Genomic DNA, 20,985 nt, shown 5'->3' on the forward strand with positions numbered 1-20,985 from the left:
TGTGGTAATTGACAGGTTGTGCTAACAGATTTCAAGAAGAGATTTGCGCAAAGTAAAGATCTTTTTGAGATCCAATTGGCCATACATCTCTCGGATGTTGGCCCACATTTCCTGGGCATTCTCAGTTAGGGCAAGTCGACAGCATTCTCCTAGGTCAGAGAGTTACTGATCCAGGCACGAACAAGTGCGTTGTACCGTATCTAGTGTTGGGAAAGATGGGGTTCAGTGGGCTAAGGGAGGGTTCCATTGATGAACCCTTCCTTGTTTTTGGTGATTAGAGCACGCCAGAAGTCTTTGGCCTAGGTGGCATAGTTTTGGGTTCCGGTTAGAGGCTGTTTAATGAGCACAAGCTCCGATCAATCGGAAACTGGTGAAAAAAAGGCATCCCCTAGTTCTGATTGACTGGTGGCAGCAGGAAGAATCTGGAAGATTGGGTAGGGATTTTGACCCGTATCGGGTTAGGGTTTTGACCCATGAACTCGAATAGAAATGGTTTGGCTTGGAAATTGGATTCGAGATTGTAATTGGGCTCAGTTTGATGGGTTGGATCTGATTGGTGTTTGGGCCTATTGGATGAGTTGGGTTCGTTTGATTGTTTGGGCCAGTTGGATGAGTTGGGCCAGTTGGGTTTGTGGTTGTGGACTCTGAGTCTGGTTCCATGGGTGTTTTGGTTAGGTCCATTTAGTGGTGGTGGAGAATAATCTAATCCTATTGCCTTGTTTTGCAGGTTCAGGAAAACAGTGGCTTATAAAAAATTTTGGGCTGAAGCAAAAGAAATGCTCTGATACCATGTCAGAGTTTGAGATAAAAGGTGGCAAAAGAGGCAGAAGATTGCCGATGAATGCCTACAAAAGAAGCTTGATAAAGTGGCAGAAATGAAGGACTAAGAATATCAAGCAAAGAGAGATTTTTTGTAATTGTTATCTTGTAATGAGTACATCATCCAAATCATACAATGGCTGTGAATACAATAATGGAAAGTAAATAATACAGTAAAGAAAATACTATAAAGTATTAATTACAAAATATTACAACAATTAATAGAATAAATGTAAATTAAAGAAGGCTTGATCTCAATTCTCAGCATGAATATCAACACGTTTCCATATTTCATCATCTTTTATACTAAATTATTTTCTAATTTTTGACTTATTTTGAAAATTCAAATATTCTAAATATTTTGTTGTATTAAAATTTTGGCTTTTAAATTCTTTTAGTTGTGTAAAGACTTATTTGCTCGTTAATTTTAAGATCTTGGTGTTAGAAATCGGTGTAGTGAGGAGGTAGTTGCAGAAATTGGAAACATGAGGGGAGGTTTTGAGGCTTTCTGAAAGCATGTGGTGGTAATTAGAAAGCATTGAAACCTCATGAGAAATAATAATCAACCTAGAAAAAATGCAAAGCCGACCATTTCGAAGAAATGTCAGAGAAAGAATGGACATATTGAATTCAATTCGATTGTTTCGAATCGTAAGAGACTCTCTTGACTGCGATTTGTTCATTAAAAGGAAGGACGCCTCTATAAACCTTTCCAAAACCTCCTTTTCCAATAAGTTCTTTGTCCTTGAAACCTTTGGTTGCTTTATAGGGATTCTTATAGGGGAACCTTTGAGGACCATATTCCCTTTCGCAGTCTTCACATACTTTTTCATATTTCTTTTTCCTTCCAATATAAGCAGCTACAATGCCTATTATCAACAACACAGGCACTGCTACTACATTCAAAATAATCATCAGTAGTCCAGGCTTCTTACTTGCTTTCCCATGCGCAGGAACAGGGGGAAGCTTGGAGAAATCAAGGTTTTGTGCTTGTCCGCTTCTGTTGAAGCTCCATCCTAGAATATAATGGCAACTTGTAATTGTGCCAGTTGCTGCTGAGAAACCGACATACATAGAGTCCAAGAGAACTTCAGAAAGATTGAGGGTGTTGACAAGAGAGGTTTTTCTGGTTTTGCGATTCGAATAGGAGAGAGAGTCATATTGAGTAATTTTTCAGCACCATCGTAGTCTATCCAAACTTGTATTGGATCTCCACTCATGAGCACCAACCTTTTGTTCTTCCCTTCTTCAATCGAATAATAAGTTGCTGAAGCAGATTCATACGAAATCAAGCCGTTCACATCAATTCCCACATGGTTTCTGTTGATGCGTGATTTAGAAACCAACTAATCGACACGTGTGTAACGTTGATTGGCCAAGAGACACACGTGATGATGGATAGAAAGTAGAATAAATGCAATGAGAGCTTTTTAAAGTGGTTCAGATGCTAAGGTAGCAAGTCCTACGTCCACTGATTTGTATTAGTATAGTGGGTCAGGTTGCAATAGCGGACTGACTTACAAATGATTGGGAAAAATAAATACAAAGTTTACGATAGAGAGAGAGAGAGCTCAAGTGTAAAAAATAGCCGAATCCCCTTAATGAAGGGGTCTTTCTCTTTTTATAGCAAGATGAATACAAGTAATCATCATTAAATCCATGGGTTAGTGTGAATGCCAGGACATAATCTGGCTTCATGTCACATTGCCCACCTTCCAAGCTGATTTCACGTGATTTGGAGCAGGGAAATGGACACGTGGAAGCTCCATAGCGTCTGATAGGCCTGACGTGTGCTTACCATTCTGACGGGAGCAGGTCACGCTTCATTACGTGATTTCCCACGTCAACCCTTGATTTCCCACGTCAACCTTTGATTTCCCAGGCATAACAGAAGTCCCCTAGTTTTTAAGGTTTGAGGATCGAACCCTGGAAACTAAGTCATACTGCAATTGGAGGTTCTGGTAATTTCGACTTGAATGGAAGAAGCTCGGGACGGGGCCTTTTGCGAACACGATCTCGCACAAACTTTGCCCAAACGACCTGGCAATCATCACCTTGGCGACCTGGATTCATCGGGTGTTTCTTACCGTGCCTTAGGGTTGGAGATTCAATGAGCCTGTTCCTGCGCTGTCGGGCACTCTACACGTGTTAAAGTGTCTGGCATGTGCATTAAATGCGTTGTGTGCTGACCCAGCGTTATTTTAACAGAGCATTAATTGCACGACACACTCGAAATGACAACCCTTAGCACAGCATTGAATGCGACGTGGGGCGCATTTAATGCGGATACAGAGAGAAGGCTGTCATTTTGATTCTGAGGGGTGGTAACCGTCGGTTCACAGTCCATATAAAAGCCCAAATTTTTCAGATGATGCCACCAGAATCCCTTCTGCCTCGAGCAAAAAATCTTTACAAACCGAACGTTCATCTTTTCCGATTGGCATCTCTCCGATATCTGAAACAAGAACCGTCCTTGGTTACATGCCCTAGAAGGTAAGGTATTTTTTTTTCTTTATTTTGGGGGTGAAATGGCGTTGGGTCTCCTGGTGTTTCATCAGAGACACGACGCCAGCGTTGGGCTTAAGCCATGGATGGCGGCTCGAGTTGCTGTTAGGGTTTAGAGAATTTGTTCCATGCTGCCATGCGGGGCAACATGTGATGGCTAAAATGACCTTCTGTCTATTGGTGTTACAGACTGTGGAATGGAACCTTCGACGTCCAGACTCGAGGAAGGAGTCAGTTCGTCTTCGAGGGACGTTCCCGCAGATGCATCCCTTGATGTCTTCTCGGTTCTCACCCGAGAAGAGTTCGAGAGGATAAAAAGACAGTTCGACGTCCGCGCAGAGGTGTTCCTCAACAACACCCGGTCGTTGCGGCATCCTTCCGATGGCCTAGCTGCGATCTCTGAAGAGATCTTCAAGGGTGGAGGGATGATTCCTTTCCATCCTTTTATTAGGTCGGTCCTGGATCACTTCGGGATCGCACCGATGCAGTTGACGCCAAACGCGTATGTCATCGCCGTCACGATACACATCGCGTGCCGCGAGAGTGGCTTGGGTGAGCTAACGGCGGTGGAGCTCGGCGTCGCCTATTATTTAAAAAAAAAGTAAGGACAAGGACTCCTATTACTTGTCCCAGCGACCTACCATTGCCGAAGGGATACATAGCTATCCCAGCAATGCGAGGGCCTACGAGACGAAGTTCTTCTTTTTTTGCTACGACGGTTACTACCGCTTTCAGATACCAAGTAGGTTCTTCTTCACTAGGTTTATCGGCTGTACGTTTCCTATATTATAACGATCTGCATTCTTTTGCAGCTAATAAGACGACTAGCCAAGACCTACTCGCCGACCCAGACAGGCTCGTGTCTTTTCGAGTCCTTCCCAAGGAAAGTCGGGACGCGAGGAAGCTCGTGACGACCGCGAACTTACGGAAGTACGATTTTTTTAATAACAACGCGTCTTTGGAGTCCCCAAAACGTAAGTTACACTGATTCCCTTCTAGTCATATAGTAATTTTTGCTTAGTTACTAATGTACTTGCATGCAGCGATCATGCCTTCGAAAGAGTCCGAGCATCCCCCGACGAGCCGTTTGACTTCCCTCGATCGAGGAGAGAAAGGGAGGCCTAAGCTGCTCACCCCATAATGGCACAACTGATGCGAATAGCTGCGCCTTCCCAGTCCCGTCCTGAGCAAGAGACGACCAGGACAGAATAGGTCGCTCAGCCACCACCTGCTCGCCCGAGGCAGAAGGCTCTTGCCCAGTGGTCGAAGAAGAGGAAGTAGATTCAGGTCGACGAGTCAGAGACCAAATCTGAGGGAGAACCCTTAAGGTCGCTACAGGACTCAAGAAGGAGGTCAGGTAAGGAACCTGCGGACAATGCAATTGCTGTCGACAAGGCGAAAGGCACACCAGTGCTGGATTCCTTGGGGAGTCTGCCCGAATACCTGCAGTTGATAGTCTATTCTCTGCTTGAGTGTGGGCTATCAGAGTCATATGATGAGTTTGTCGATACGGGCGATGACCTGATGACCACATCGTTCCAGCATCTAAGCAAGGTAAACGAACTGTTCTTAAACTTTGTCCGCCATTTTCATTCTAATTAACTTCTTGCTCGCAGGCTTTACTTGCGATGAGGATGTCGATGGAGAAGGCTCGTCTGGGGGCCGCATAGGGGACAAATGATCTAAAAGAGGAGGTTGCGAAGCTCAAACACAACCTAGAGATCATCGAAGTGGAAAGAACACAAGCATTTGAAGCGGCGAACAGGTACCTGAACCAAAAGGATGCCGCTATGCGGACAGTTGACTTCCAAAAGGCAGAGCTCGAACGACTTGCAGAGGAAGTAAAAGAGCTTCAGAGGACAACCGCTAGGCTCTCTAAAGAGGTCGGAGAGAAGGACCAAGAGCTCCAGACGACCTCCATATGGGCTTAGCGAGCTGAACAAGAAAGGAAGGCCTCCGAAAAGGAAAGGCTAGCTCTCGAGGCCGAACTCCAGGAGAGTCGGGAAAAAATTGCTTCATTGACCGAAGAAATATGGATCCAGTCAAAGGAGATCGAGGATAAGGCTGCCGACTGGGCAATCAGATCCATTTATACCCTGCGACCAAAGAACCCAGATCTGGATATTTCTGACCTCCCAAAGGGATGGCAAAAGACCTTGTGGATCTTGGCGGAGGAAGATGATCAAGCAGTAGCGGCCACCGGAGGATCCGACTAGGCAGCGGGTTCGAGTCTTGCTTCGAAGGATCCCTCCGACCAGGCATAACGCAATGAGACCGACTCCATTGGAATAGGGTCTTAAACAATTTTTGTTATAAATAAATGAAAATACATTTTGCTCTCAATTGCTGTTCGCTTTATTATACATAAGTGCAGTTTACAATCAGTTTTACATAGGCAATATTACATGCGAATTGTTACAAGCGAACAGAATAAATGCGAACTGTTTTCCAGCGAACAGAATAATACTTTACAATAAAGGGAACTAACAAAATCAAAAACTAATTTACAATGAGAGCTGAGTTCGGGATTACTGATAGTATGGCTGGAGGTGCTCGGTATTCCAAGCTCGGGGTACTTTGGAACCGTTCAACATTTTGAGATGGTAAGTTCCCGGTCTGATCAACTTATCGACCCGATACGGACCTTCCCAGTTAGGTCCTAGTAAACCGCACTTGGCTCCCTGGTTCCAAGTAGAATTTCTTTTAGCACAAGGTCTCCGACTTGGAAGTCTTTTCGCTTGACCTTTGAATCGAAGAACCTCTTTGCATGTTATTGGTAGGCTGCTATCCTTAGCGAAGCCTTGCTGCGGTGCTCTTCAATAAGATCCAGATTTGCCCTCATAAATGCTTCATTCTCAACCTCATCGTACAAGTCTTTCCGGATAGAACCAGTTCCTACCTCTACAAGAATCATTGCTTCGCAGCCATAGGCTAGCGAAAAAGGCGTTTCTGAGGTGGAGGTTCTCAAAGTTGTCTTGTACGCCCATAAGACTTCAGAGAGATCGTCAGCCTAATTTCCTTTGGCTGCCCCAAGCTTGGCCTTTAGAGTGTGCTTGATGGTCTTGTTGACAGCTTCAACTTGGCCATTTGCCTATGGTCTGGCGACTGAGGCAAATTTTTAAAGGACGCCCAGCTCGTCGCAGAACTGCTTGAACTCCTCGTTATCGAATTGCTTTCTATTATCCAAAATGAGGGTGTGAGGAATTCCGTAATGGCACACTATATTCTTGAAAACGAAGTCTTTTAGCTTTCTGGTCGTGATCGCGGCCAGCGGTTCAGCTTCCACCCATTTTGTGAAATAATCTACCGCGACCACGGCATACTTGACTCCTCCTTTTTCGACTGGCATGGGACCGATAAGGTCGATCCTCTACATGAAAAATGGCCAGGGGCTAGACATTGTTATCAGCTCGTGAGAGGGAACTCGCGGAATGTTCACGAACCGCTGATACTTGTCACACCTCTTAACAAAATTGTGGGCATCTTCTTGGATTTAGGGCCAATAATACCCTTGGCAAACAACCTTGTTCACGAGAGATCATGCAGTGGTGTGATTACCGCATATCCCTTCATGGATTTCTCTCATGATATAATATGCCTCATCATTGGTTACACATCAGATGAGAGGGGCACTGAATCCTCTCCTGTACAGTTGGTCCTTAATGAGTGTGTAACGAGCAGATCTTGCTCGCAGGACCCTTGCCTTGACCTTGTCGTTTGGCAAGGTCCCATCCTTGAGGTACTGGAAAATGGGAGTCATTTAGGAGTCCAGTTGAGTCACACTTACGACCTGTTCAGTTGAGCTGATAGTTGGAGCATCGACGAACCTAACAGGAATGTTATTTGGAGCTTTTGAATCCAAAGAAGAAGCTGCGTCCGCTATAGAATTGCTATCTCTGGGAATCTGAGTGATTTCAAAATGTTTGAATGACCCAAGAGCGGCCTTAGCTTCCTTTAGATAGTGGACCATGCTTTCTTCCTTTGCTTGATATTCCCCTAAAATTTGGTTGAAGACCAGCATAGAGTTGCTGTAGACGCTAATCGCGATTGCACTCATTTCTTTGGCAAGTCGCAACCCGGCGAGCAGGGCTTCATACTCAGTTTCATTGTTGGTCGTTTTAAATCCGAACCGGAGAATACCATAAATTCGAGCCCCCTCGGGGCTTACAAGGAGAAAACTCACACCGGCTCTTTTTCTGTTTGATGACCTGTCGACATAGAGGTTCCAGGTCAATAGGTTCTAAATACTTTTCTAGATAACTTCGCTGGGCTGTTGTTCGCTTGGAAGATAGGAAAATTCTGAGATGAAGTCGGCAACAGCTTGCCCTTTGATGGTCGACTGGGCTTGTACTTTAGGTCAAATTGGCTTAATTCTATGGCCCATTTGAGCAGTTTATCCAAGGCTTCTGGTTTCTGGAGTACCTGCCTAAGGGGGTAATTAGTCATTACATGGATCGTATGGGCGTGGAAGTAAGGTTCTAACTTTCTGGACGCGATCAGCAGGGCATAGGCTAATCGTTCCATTTCTGGATACCACATCTCGGCATCTGACAGGCGCTTGCTCGCATAGTACACTGGCCATTGTGCCTTTTCCTCTTCCTGTACTAGAGCTGCACTGACTGCGAACTGAGAGATGGACAGATAGAAGAGCAAGATTTCTTGCGGAAGAGGCTTAGAGAGGAGAGGTGGCTTCCCGAGGTATTCTTTTATACTCTGGAACGCCTGTTGGCACTCGAGAGTACATTCGAATTTCTTATTGGCCTTCAGAATATTGAAAAATGGCAAGCAGCGGTCTGTTAGCCTCGATATGAAGCGACTAAGCGCCGCTATTCGCCCATTTAGACTCATGACTTGTTTTTTGCTGGTTGGGCTCTCCATATCGAGTAGAGCTTGAATCTTCTCGAGGTTCATCTCTATCCCTTACTGATTAACCATGTACCCCAGGAACTTTCCTGACGATACTCCGAATGAACACTTGAGAGGATTCAGCTTCATTCTGTACAGCTGAAGGATGTTAAACATCTCAGCGAGATGTGCGATATGCTCTGAGGCGACCTGGGATTTGACCAGCATGTCATCCACATAGACCTCCATTGTTTTTCCAATTTGGTCGGAGAACATTCGGTTAACCAGCCTCTAGTAGGTCGCGCCAGCATTCTTGAGGCCGAAAGGCATAACTTTGTAACAATAGAGCCCCCAGTCTGTAATGAAGGACGTATGCTCCTCGTCTAGCTCATACATCGGGATTTGATTATATCTAAGTATGCATCCACGAAACTTAGCAGCTCGTGCCCCGAGATGGCATCCACGAGCTGGTCGATTCTTGATAGAGGGATGCTGTCTTTCAGGCAAGCCTTGTTTAAGTCGCTGAAATCAACGCAGGTTTACCACTTGCCGTTTGGCTTCCTTACTAGGACCGGGTTGGTAACCCAGGTCGGGCAGAGTGCCTCTCGGATGGACCCATTTCGAAGGAGGTTTTCCACTTCTGATGTTAATGCAGCATACCGCTCCGGATCCATTGCTCTTCTTTTCTATTGAACTGGTTTGGCCTCACCGTCGACCTTGACAGGCATTACAAAGAGATGGTCAAACGATATCATATACTTAGGGGTATGGATGATCCTAATATGAAGCAAGCCTTTTTGGCATCAACTCCTGAATCCCTAAGTCATGAAGCAACCAAGCTTATGCAGTCCCAGAACAAACAACTTGGCTCCACTTCTCTTGGCGAAATTTACCAGTTTGTTATTCTTGCTCTGGAAAAGCTCTGTTCTCAAAAACAATTTTTTGACGATTATATGAAGCGCTCTGAACAGCTAACAAAGGTTTGTCAATGACCAGACTTGCAGATCAAGTGCAAATCAGATCGCTCATGCATGGCAAATAATGTCCGGGCTGATCCTGACAATATCTGCATGCGACCAAGCAAACACGTCAATGTTTTCTCTTAAGAAGCTTATCAGTTCGGATGCGAGCTGAGGGTTGAGGCTGCTCCTAGCCCTTAGCATCCCGCTTGGCTCTTTCGGGTCAACTGACACTTCAGACAAGTCCTCAACTGGGCCGTTCGAAGGGATCTCCTGAATTCAAGGATCCAAATTATCCTCTGCTGGGCCAGGCTGCGGCTCGATCCTGCTGATCACCATAGCCTGTCGGGGCGCACTTCGCGAAACGCCCTTTCCTTTACTTGCCATCTACACTGTTCTTACGTAACAGTCGCGAGATGCGCTTTGCGATCCGCTCACTTCCCCTATCCCTGTTGGGGTGGGGAACTTCATTTTGAGGCAGTATATGGAAGTGACTGCCTTGAAGCTTCTTAAAAGAGGTCACCCCAAGATTCCATTGAAGGTCGATGGCAATCCACGACCAAGAATTCAGTAAGCCTAGTTACCTCGTCGTAGTCATCCAGCGTGACTGGGAGCTGGATTGTTCCTTTGGGGATCAGATAGTCTCCTATAAAGCTGTAGAGGGGGATCGAGGCGGGCTTCATGTCGGCCTTATTCAGGTTCATTTTTTTGAAAGCAGTTTGGAACAGGATGTTCACAGTGCTTCCGTTGTCCACAAGCATTCTGCAGACGTTATGGCGCCCTATGAGTGGCGTGATCACCAGGGCGTCATCATGAGGATGGTGCAGGCGAGCTGCTTCCTTTTCGCAAAAGATGATCGGCTCCTCCTTCCGAGCTTTTTGTGGTCGCTGCGATGTGTTCATTACCCTGATCGGGTCGTGATATGCTTCGCGAGCGTACATTTCATGTGCGCCTCGCGTGTTTCCTGCGTGGTGCGGGCCTCCGAAGATTATGTTAACACTACTGTATCCACTGCGATCATGACGCTTTTTCTTTTGCTCCTCCCGATTCTCTTTTAGGGCAGAGTCATCAATATACTCCTTGAAGTGCCTTTTCTTGATGAGCTCTTCGATTGCTTGCTTTAGAGCTCGGCATTCATCAATGTGATGCCCATTGTCCCAATGGAAATGGTAGTACTTTTTGCTGTTTCTGATCGTAGTAGGGGTTTTCATGGCGGCTCACCGAGCAGGCTGGCCTCCTCGGATTTGTCAAGAATTGCAGATATGGATACATTCAATGAAGTGTACTGAATTCTGTCGTGGTCACGAATAGGAGCATATGACTTTTTGTGCTCGAAGCAGGGTTTCTTCCCTTTTCGCTGATCATCAATGTCTCCTTTACGATCAGCTCTTCTACTTTCCACCTGACCAGACATACTGCTCGAAGTGCCGTGATCGCGACGGCGGGGTGCCGCCAATGAATTCTCTATTCAGAGATATTTCTCTGCAAGGTTGTAAAATCTGGTGAGGGAAACATCGTCCTCAGCTTGTAATTCTTTCCACAGGTCATTTGCAGGCAAACTCCAACTATTATGAGCGTTTGGATGGACTCTTCGGGGGCATGAGCCACTTTGTTGAGTTCCCTATGGAAACGGTCAATGTAGGATTGTAGAGATTCGTCCCTTTCCTGCCTTATGTTGCTGAGATAGCTCAAAGGCATCGAAAACTTCCGATTTGCTTGGAAATGTTGTAGGAACGTCGTGCTCATCTAAGGCCACGAACTGATCGATCCTGCTGGAAGCGACCTTAACCACCGCTTGGCATGAGAAGTCAGTGTCATGGCCAAACAACGGCATTTTGCAAGATCCGAAACCTGGTGGAGCTCCATCAGGTCGTTGAACTCATACAAATGATCCTACGGGTCATGGTTCCCATCAAACGGCCGCATGTCGGGCATCCTGAACCCTGGCGGGAGTGGAACAGCTAGTACTTCGGGAGAGAAAGGGGATGAAGAGGCGACCTGGGCCTGCTCGTTTTGCTGCTCTCTCAGCTTGTCCAGAGCTCGCTGTAGCTCCTTAATTTATGGTAACGGAGCCAATTGGGGATTGCTTTCACCCATGCGAGTTCGGCCTTTGCGATTACGATTCAGGAAAGTCTGGAGGTCGGACTCCTCTTCGCCTCGACCAGCATTTCTGGCCGCTCTTGACACACGCTGACTAGAGGCGTGTGAAGGCAATGGATGGTGCGGGGTATTTTCACGACCCTCGCGGTGGTATGAACTGCCCCGCGAGGTGTGGGAACTACCGGCATGATAGCGATTAGGATCGCTCTGCTGGCGGTGATAAGAATCGTCTTGCTCGGCACTTTTGCTTGGGTTCATCTGTGACGTGGCATGGGACAACTCGAGATTTACTTTTTCGCCGAGTCTCAACTTTGCTGGCAACCTGCTTGGGGCATGGTTTGTGTTCGTTGGCCCTTAAGAGCCCGTAGGCTTGTTTTTTGCCACTTGCTCACCCTTACGTCTACGCGTTGTAGTGCTCGCAGCATGGGCTATTTTCCTTTACCGTGCTTTCGCGCGACCTGTAGGCATTTTTGGCGGTTGCATCGCCGTAGCTGTTCTAGATGGTACGCCCTGGTCCAAACGGTCCAGCCTTTGATTGACCGTTTGGAGGGTATTGTCGAACCTCTCCAGGTAGCTTCTAAGGGCAGGGTCAAGCTGCGAAGCTGCTGGGATATCCACCGCAGCATTTTGCGAAATTGGAAGTATTCTGGAAGAGGTATCCCCTTAGATCAGGGGGATCCCTCAACGTGCTGGTTGGCTTGCTCAGGTTCAGATTGGCGGGCCATTTGCTGCTGTAGGACCAGTAGGTTAGAGATTCTCCAGATGAAGGATGAACACTAAATCGGCCCTCCTTCTAGCGCCAAACTGTTGATATGTGATTTAGACACCAACTAATCGACATGTGCGTAACGTTGATTGGCCAAGAGACACACATGATGATGGATAGAAAGTAGAATAAATGCAATGAGAGCTTTTTAAAGTGGTTCGGATGCTAAGGTAGCAAGTCCTACATCCACGGATTTGCAGTAGTATAGTGGGTCAGGTCGCGACAGTGGACTGACTTACAAATGATTGGGAAAAGTAAATACAAAGTTTACAATAGAGAGAGAGAGAGTTCAAGTGTAAAAAATAGCTGAATCCCCTTAATAAAGGGGTCTTCCTCTTTTTATAGTAAGATGAATACAAGTAATCATCATTAAATCCCTGGGTTGGTGTGAATGTTAGGACATAATCTAGCTTCACGTCACATTGTCCACCTTCCAAGCTGATTTCACACGATTTGGAGCAGGGAAATGGACACGTGGGAGTTTCATAGCGTCTGATAGGCCTGACGTGTGCTTACCGTTCTGACGAGAGTAGGTCACGCTTCATCATGTGATTTCCCACGTCAACCCTTGATTTCCCAGGCATAACAGTTTCCATCTATGTCATAAAATTAGGGCTTTGTACAGTATCAACCTCGACCGCTACGATGTGGTTTGTAGACAGGCCATCATTATTAGTGTTGAAGAGCCCCAAATATGAAGTTTCAGTGGCTTGGCTGAAGTCCATCGAAGGTGAGATGACAAAAGCCATGCCATGGCCACCAATATTAATCGATTCAGGAACTATGGAAAAAACAAAATTCATGGAAAAGGAAAGAGTTTCAGGGGAAGATGTGTTGAATTTGATTGGGAATGGATAAAAAGCATGACCAGTTTGCCTCTCAGAAGTGTTGGTTAGCTGCAATATACCATTGGGTGGATTATTGAGATTTCATCCAGTTGTAGATTGGCTTCATGGAAACCATTATTGTAGATGAACTCGTTTTCATATTGAGATGAGTACAAGCAAATAAAGGATAAACTGAAAAGCATCCAAAAGAACTCGCTTTCGCGGCCTAGATCGGATGTTTTCGACCCCAGTCGAGCGATTTCCCATCCAGCTTTCTTTGCTTTGGTATAAACTTGTAGCTAGAGCCTGGCTAAGTGCTTTCGTTCCCGGGAAAAGAGTTCCCTCCCAGCGTTACCGTAGGAGAACGTCTCTGGGGAGTAGTATGGAATGATTGAGGTTGGGAAAACCCTGCCGAGAATTGAGAGATGGGAGGTCACCAAAGCTACCACCACCAGACTAGCACTAGAGAAAGGGCTCTCTCAAGATCCTTAAAAATACAGATACAGATTAGGGCATCGGTCGGGTCCAGAACAGGAGACGAAGGTTTCCCACTCTGTTGATGAATCTGTTCTACAACCAACTTCTATTCATATTCTTTGGCTGTGGCTTAAGGGTATGCTTCAACAGATGAATCCGCGAACTCGGATGCTTTATCCAATCCCGTTCTTCCTGATGAATCTCTTCTGTCTATGCCCTTTCTTTTGACCTAGAAAGCTGGTTCACTCCAGATCTAAGAGCTGCGGCCATCACTGAAAAAAGGAAAAAAAAAAAAAAAAAAAAAGGTGAAAAATATGTCTTCTGGAAAGGAAAAATGTGTTGCTGCTAGTTTTATTCTTTCAAATTTCTGCTAGTTTTATTCTTTCAAATTTCTGAGAGATGAATATTTGTTTAAAGTAAAAAATGCTGATGTATGTCTATGATACTATAGTCTTGGAATGCAAGAACATAGGAGAAAATGTCAACCTGCTAACTCAGGATTTCAATTCAAGGGTCTAAACTGGAATCACATCACTTAATGAATTCTAGAAGATGTAAAAATTGATCTTCTAACCACCAGTGCATGACCCAGCAGTCGACTATAACTATTGGGTGTATTACTCAAGAGGTCCTGAGTTTGATCCACCGAGGTTATTAATAAGGGTGACCATTGAGGGGATTTACCTGGCTGTCAATTTTAGGGCTTCGAGAAATTAGTTGATACACCCACAAACTGACTCGGGCACCCCCAATCACAAAAAAAATAAAAATAAAAATAAATAAAATAAAATTGATCTCTGCCAACAAATAATAACAACCAATATAAGCCAATTTTTTCATTTTTCATGACTATCCAAGTATATAAAGAAACGAATTCAGACCAATTTGTAGATATCCTGTTCTTCAACCATTTGGTCGAAAACAAACCATATCTTTGTTATATGCTAATACAGTATCTTGCTTTTTTGGATGTTATTCAAGTATAATTAATTTTAAGGAGTTGGGGATGTCAATCATTTAAAACTTATCTCTACTCAAGCCTATGTATAATCCATGATGACGGGAATTAGACAGCTCACCACATTTCTTGTTCATCTTGACAGCAACAATTTTGAATCTAGGGTCTTGATAGCTACGTATTTACAGTTTTAGCATGAAGTTTAGGTAGAGTATTGCAAGGTGGAAGTGGTTACTGAAAGTAAAACCTGACGGCTCCATGTGCCGCAGAGCTGTTCAATCCCTCTGCAGGTGCACCGAAAATGAAAGTTTGGATATTGTGTATCTTTTCTTAATAATATTATTTGCAAGTCAATATTAGAAGTCAGCTAGCCTTGCTTCTATAGGTTGGAACTTTCAAAGATGGTGGCTTTTGCATAAATTGGATTCAACGTAAATACTTCTCCTATTTTTGTCCGATGAGACTGAAATTGTTAGGTGATATTAGAATCAAACATAAGGAAATTATGGATTACTTTGTGCTTCAAATCTCATTTACATTAGCAGAATATCCCTAACAGTTTATTTATTTCGAATATGCAGAATATAATGAGTAGAGATCTCAGACAAAATTTAATCTTTTTCCATTAAATTATTAATTTAATCAAACTCCTTTAGCATAAAACTACTACAACACAGATATTTCTTGATTCTCAGTTATGGGGTCATAGTATTTTCATGGTTATATAAGAGCTACCTATTCTGACATTGACATTGACATGGAGCCGTTTGCATTCCGGTAATCAATTAATATAAAATTCTATGAACACATTTGAATGCATGAATGCTTTACATGCATTACAGAGATAAGGAAACATTTACATCCTAATTACACTCGCTAAAGAGACAAATCAATTGTATACATGCCAAAGAGAAACTAACTAGAGGGCTCGCCCTTGTTCCTTGCATTAGTTAAGGTACCAAAATGTTGATGGATAAATGTCATGTCTTACCTAGAGTCCTTTTGCATAAAACTACTACTACATACATATTTCTTGATTCTGAGTTATGGGGTCACAACATTTTCATGGTCATAAAAGAGCTACCTATTCTGACATTAATACGGAGCCATTTGCATTCCAGTAATAGCAAACTAGAACATAAAAATGATGTCTATGAAACAGAAAACCAGATTATTTTGCAGAATACTTCATTAAGTTTAATTAGAACACAAGTAATGTTAACAGTTATCAAAATGCACGGAAGTTACATAAGCAGAAAATATCGTACTTAGTCATTGCATTTATTTTCTCCATTCCGCGGCCATGAACGGATCAAAGATCAAGCCATTGCATAAAAAATTCTTGATTCAGTGACCTACTGTGAGGATTGAATCATTTGTAGACGTTGTGTAAGAAGAACTACTTCCCACCAGTGAATGAAATGACAAAATTGTCAGGAGGTTCGTTACTTTGTTGTGAATTTGCCAATGAAATGCTACCAGGTGGTATATTTGGTAACATCGCACCACCATCTGGATACTATATCACTGCTTCATGCTAGGCCTAGTTTCTAGGTTAGAGTCTGTTGATGCAGTGATATTTTGCTGGAAATGCAGCAGAATTTCAGTTTGTTTTTTTGAAAAGTCTTTGGCGCCAAAAAGCTCTCTGTTTTTTCATTGCAACCTGGCGTGTTTGAGCAGCTGAATTTGATGTATTTTAGTGATGTGTTTAGGTGTGATCAACTGTGATTAAGACTTGTATTTGAAAGGCATTGTACATGTATTAGTTGTAAGTCTTAGTTTAAATTCAAATATGTAAAAATATCCCTGCAAAGTTGGTGTAACAGTGGATATTTTTGGGCTGCCTTTTGTTGTATAAATTGGAAGATTAATGAAATATTAGCAAGGAGGTTAGCAAGAACCTTCTCTCAATTCAGTTTCTTTACTTCTTTCCTTAGTATTCTTTGGCTGAAACATCAACAAATGGTATCAGAGCTAACTTAGGAACCTGAAAAACCTCTCCATCACACGATCAACTCTTCATCTCATTTCCAAGAACGCCTTTGTTATAGACCTCTTACCTGAACTGATGGCTTCTCAATCAGCCTTGTTATCACATCCAGTCTTCAATGGTGAACAATATCACATGTGGGCTGTCAAAATGAAGGCATTTCTCTAGGGCCAAGATTTGTAGCAGTATGTGGAAGAAAATAGGCAGCCAACACAGCTGGGACCAAATCAAACTCTAAATCAGATTAGAATTTATGAAGAAGAAGCTGCTAAGGCTCCGAGAGCCTTGTCCCATATCTATGCTACTGTAACAGACCTTGTATTCACAAGGATAATGGCGTGTGAAACTGCAAAAGAGGCTTGGGACAAGTTGAGGTAGGAATTCATAGGAAGTGACACTACAAGGAACATGCAGGTGGTGAACTTAAGAAAGGAGTTTGATGTTGAGAATGCAAGAATCTGAGAAGGTAAAGGAGTATGTTGACAGGCTGATGAGTGTAGTCAACAAAACCAGATTGCTTGGAGTGGAGACTATAGATAGGAGAATTGTTGAGAAGGTCTTGGTGAGCTTGCTTGAAAGGTTTGAGTCCAAAATTTCCTCTCTTGAGGACTCGAAGGACATGTCTCAGATTACACTTATTGAGTTAGTGCATGCCTTGCAAACACAAGATCAAAGAAGACTCTTGAGACAAGAAGACACAAGTGAGGGTGCAATAATGGTAACTCATAAAGGCAAGCTTGCACAAGGAAGCAATAGGAGGTATACTGGAGATAAAAAGGGGAAAGAAAGAAGTAATGGTCAGTGGGAAAAACCAAGTGGGATGAAGGAGTATCCACCTTGCTCTCACTACAAGAAGAAAGGCCATTCCGAGAAGAGGTGTTGGTTCAGGCCAAAGATACAATGCAAGGCCTGGTCACATAGAAAAGGTCTGCAAGAACAAGGGAAGTCAGCCACCACAGCAAGCACAAGTTAGAGAAGATCAATAGCAAAGCCAGGAAACGGAACAACTCTTTGTGGCATCTTGCTATGCAACTTAGATTAGCAATGAAACTTGTCTGATTGACAGTGGCTGCACTAACCACATGGCTATAAACCTACAAAAATTCTTCAAGCTAGACAAGTCATACAGCTTCAGAGTTAAGATAGGGAATGGTGATTTTGTGGAGGTTAAAGGGATAGGCGATGTTGCTGTCCAAACACAATCAGGTACTAAAATCATCCCTAATGTCCTGTATGTGTAATAACTCTCTTTCTAGCTAGTATACTTTGGAAAATATAATAAGAAATCATTAAATATGATATAAGGGACATATAAGTATACAAGTATAAGATAGTGGGTCCAAAAATGAACTTTACTTTATAATCAAATTCTCTACATCAAGTAAGAAAGTTATATACAAAACTCAAAATACAATTGGACAGTAGTGCCATTTTCTTCCGCTTCTCAACGTTCCCTACGACTGTTTCTTATCTATTACCTACAAAAATAGTGAAATTAATGGAGTGAGCGCTAATTGCTAAGTAAGTAAATCCGTTATACCATTCTTCTTCCTCCGTTACTCGTATTCTGAATTTCTTTCCTTACATCAAACTTCTCTATTCTTTCTAAAATTCTTACTTCTCACTTACTAACATGTAAGTATAAACAGGAAACTAATTCTGAAAAGTAGACGTGGCATAATGCATATGCACAAATGCATAAGAGATGCATTTTCTTTACTGTTTATCTATTTACTTATTCTGTTTTCTCTCTCTCTTTTTTTTATGTGTTTCTTTCTTTCTTTTCTTTCTATTCTTTTCTTTCTTTCTTCTGTCCTATTCTTTCTTTCTTTCTTCTTTTCTATTCTTTCTTTTTTTTTTTCTTATTTGTAGATTGGATTCGATTGAGGCATGGATTCGGAACCCTGGCCGTGTGAGTGGGTACAGTCCTTATCTACATGCACTCTTGCGGACTTTACAAATTCTTCTTTCTTATTCTTAGGCCACTCACTAAAGGCGGCATGCATGTAGGTATGTAATCCTCATTCACATGCACTCTTACAGACTATACAAATTCTTCTTTCTTATTCTTAGGCCGCTCATTGAAGGCAGCGTACATGTGAGAATATTCTTCTTCTTGTCACTTACGGGTTCCCCATCGCAACAACCTTCTTTTCTCTTATCTTTCTTTTAGAAATTGTATTCAATTTCTTTTCTTTTCTTTAGTAGTTTTCTTTTCTTTCTCTTTGTTCTTTAGTGTGCTTATATGCATGTATGCATGTAGATAAGCTTTTTCTTATCATCCTTTTAAATTCAAATATTTAAATGCACGAATGCAATGTGGCATATAGACATGTCATTCTCTACTTTCTCTACCATCTACAAACTCTTCTCAAGATAATATGCTATCATAATCATACATGCACTTCACTTTGAAATTTCATCAAACAAGTGGTATGCACAAACAAGCACTAAATTAGCTACACTTCTATCTCTTTTTCTAGGTACCAAAATTTGGAGCACAATTCTCTAAAATCAACTTCAAACCTGGCCAGGAAATTCACACTTCAAAATTCTGTTCCAGCTCTTTCATAACTTCTTCAAACTTCCACCAATTCATCTCATACTAAACACTACTTCTCATGGTGGAATTCTAACCAACACTCAACATCAATTCCATAAACAATTCTCAACATTCAAGCACATAAATGTATATATAAAGTTTCTCTACACAATTCTTGCTCAAATCATGACAGGGTTGGATTTACTTACCTTGAACTTGAGTAGTTGCACACTAGAATCTCTCTCTTTGATAGACTTCCTCTTCCTCTTGAACCCTAAGCATATAAACTATAAGAATTTAACACTTTAAAAATAATTAATCTTACATCTTGGTGCAAGAATCTTACCTTTGGATGCTTAGGATTAAAAATCTACCAAAATCCTTGGAAATTTGGTGAAAAGAATTGAGAGAATTGGGGATGAAGGTGGTGTGTGAAAGAATAGAGAATGGCAAGGTTTTAATTCTTGAACCCTTATTATCTCATTTATTACTTTTACTTTCCCATTTTGCCCTTATACTCTCTATGAAATTTCATCTTTGTCCTTTAGTCAATTACAATAGTACCCTCATCTCTATTGCATTCTCCATGAAATTCTACTACTTTTCACTCTCCACATTTTCAACTAATTATGGGTGGAATGACCATTTTGCACTTAAGGAAGTTTCTAAAATTTTCTCAAGAATGCTAGAGAGTTCTTTGCCTTGGCGAAGCTTTTTCTTCTCCTCAGCGAGACATTCTAGAGCATGCATTGCCGTGGTGAACTTCTTTCCTTGCCGCAGCGAAGCTTGTAATTCTAAAAGCACGATTTGGGCAGTGTGTACAATGCCGCGGTGACAAAACTCCTTTGCCACGGCGAAGTCTGCAAATTCTAATTTTCAATCTTTTACCTTGCATCAAATAAAACTAAGGGCATTATAACATAAAAATGTACCTCAATGTGGGTGTTATAGTATGTACCTAAGATTAGTCAAAACTTACTTAGTGTTGGACAAATGCTAGAGAGGGATTATTCTCTATATTTCCAAAATCATTCTTGTGTTATATTAGATGGTGAGGGAAATGAATTGATGAGTCTGAAAATGTTGGGAAAAAGCTTTCCTTTTGAGTGGGAATTCTAAACTGTAGTAATCTATTAAAATGATCTTGTAGGCTAGAATCATGTCATATTCAAAGAAGGACATTCACAAATTACTTTTTCTAGTTTTCCCCTTCAAAATTACCACTGGATAAAAAAAAATTGATGTGAATTATGCTGAATTCAATGACAGGACTAACAAGAGCATAATAATATCTTCTTGTAGAAATTCTTCCTTGTGATTAATAAAAAAGAATTTGTGGTGTGCAAAAAAATCTGATATCTGGTATCTAATCTGGATCCGTTCTGCTCTGAAAAAACTGAATATCCGAATCCGATCCGGATCAAGTATATAGGAAGATCCGGATTTTCGAATTGGATCAAGACTCTTGTGCTTCCAAGATTTAAGGCTTCTGATTCTGATTTGTTTTATTGTTTGAATTTGAATAATGCAATTATACTAACCAACAATGGGTTAGCCAAGTGGCAAAAACTTGGGGTCAAAGGGTTTGCTCCCCTTGTGGTCTCAGGTTTGAATCACAAGAACGATTGCTAATATTGTTGGCCATGGATCGTAGGGCTTGTCTTATTTTGGAAGCCTTGTTTGGGGGACAAGTGACTAATTGAGATACGCATAAACTAGTCCGAACACCCCCGATAGCCAAAAAAAATAATAATAATAATGCAACTATACCTTTTTTTGTTTTCGCTATGGGTTGAAGTTTCAATACAAACAAATTCAAGAAATCTTAAATCACCGTCGACTCTGAGTTGGCATGCAGCCTGCATCGAACTTTGATTCAACTCTTAAAACACGTGTATGACCAGAGCCATATGTTAGCATAGAAATTTGGTACAACCGTAGAAGTCAAATTTGGGATGTCTACTTCAATTCTTCTCCATGGGCAAATAGCTACTCTCCAAAGCTGTAAAGAGATGATACTTATAAAGGGATGATACTTACATTTCTATAGCCCATTCACTTGTATTATTGAATGGTGTTTTAAAGAGATGATATTTACCCAATAAATAGGCATGAATGACAGGTTCGTTTATTACTAAGAATTTCTATAACATAAAAGTGCAGTGCATCTCTCCCCGGTTCCAAATTCAATTATCAA

General features: G+C 42.3%; 1 pseudogene; it reads right to left on the bottom strand.

Moving 5' to 3' along the window:
* Positions 1-1,449: 1,449 nt before the first annotated feature.
* LOC116120949 lies at positions 1,450-13,088 on the bottom strand (annotated as a pseudogene).
* Positions 13,089-20,985: the final 7,897 nt, after the last annotated feature.

This window comes from Pistacia vera, unplaced genomic scaffold, assembly GCF_008641045.1.
Source record: "Pistacia vera cultivar Batoury unplaced genomic scaffold, PisVer_v2 Contig1267, whole genome shotgun sequence".
NCBI lineage: Eukaryota > Viridiplantae > Streptophyta > Magnoliopsida > Sapindales > Anacardiaceae > Pistacia > Pistacia vera.